The sequence below is a fragment of the Charadrius vociferus genome, unplaced genomic scaffold, assembly GCF_000708025.1.
Source record: "Charadrius vociferus isolate BGI_N301 unplaced genomic scaffold, ASM70802v2 scaffold82, whole genome shotgun sequence".
In the NCBI taxonomy this organism is placed as follows: domain Eukaryota; kingdom Metazoa; phylum Chordata; class Aves; order Charadriiformes; family Charadriidae; genus Charadrius; species Charadrius vociferus.
In genome coordinates, this window is record NW_009647401.1 from 943226 (window position 1) to 944376 (window position 1151).

Below are 1151 nucleotides of genomic sequence, written 5' to 3' on the forward strand. Positions count from 1 at the left end.
CATTCTGTTAGTCTTTTATCAGCTTAGAACATCTAATGATAGGGCATTGTAACTCCTAAATACATAGGGTTTTGAGGTGACTTATGATAATATATTTAGAAGGTGTGACTTATATTAAAAGTGCTGATTGCAGTAAAACAAAATTCCTTTTTCCAGAGCTGTAAACTACATGTCAAATTTAAGTTCTTGAGACTGTTTCAAAGTACTGTGTGTAGTTGTTGTTCAGTTCAATAGACTTTATATATGTATTGGGATATAGATTCCTTGATACGTTTTAATGGTACTGTTCTTGTAGCTGCTGTGGTAGCCCACTTGGATATGGTAAAAGAGTTTAATAGAACAAATTTCTTGCATGTTTGAGTAGTTTCAGTTCTGAATGAGAAGATGGCCAGCAGGTCAAAGGAGGTGATTCTGCCCCTCTACTCCACTCTGGTGAGACCCCACCTGGAGTACTGCGTCCAGCTCTGGAGTCCCCAACATAAGAAGGACATGGACCTGCTGGAGCGTGTCCAGAGGAGAGCCACGAGGATGATCCGAGGGCTGGAGCACCTCTCCTATGAGGAGAGGCTGAGAGAGTTGGGGCTGTTCAGCCTGGAGAAGAGAAGGCTCCGGGGAGACCTTATTGCGGCCTTCCAGTACCTAAAGGGGGCCTGCAGGAGAGCTGCGGAAGAACTTTTTACTAGGGCGTGTAGGGCTAGGATGAGGGAGAATGGCTTTAAACTGGAAGAGGGCAGGTTTAGATTAAACATTAGGAGGACATTTTTCACTTTAAGGGTGGTGAGGCACTAGTACAGGTTGCCCAGAGAGGTTGCTGAGGCCCCATCCCTGGAGGTGTTCAAGGCCAGGCTGGATGTGGCCTTGGGCAACCTGGTCTAGTGGGAGGTGTCCCTGCCCATGGCAGGGGGGTTGGAACTTGATGATCTTCAAGGTCCTTTCCAACCTAAACCATTCTATGATGCTATGCTGACAAAATTTTTATTGTGCCAAATACAGAATTGCAACTTTTTGAGGAAGTTGGTGAAGAGTCTTCCCACCTGACAGTTAGTGATTCTGCTGACTAGTTGGTTGGAATTCATTCATTTACTGTTTGGTGAACAGTGTTGGGGGTATGTCAGTTTCTTTGCAGTCCACATTCATCAAATTCACATGGG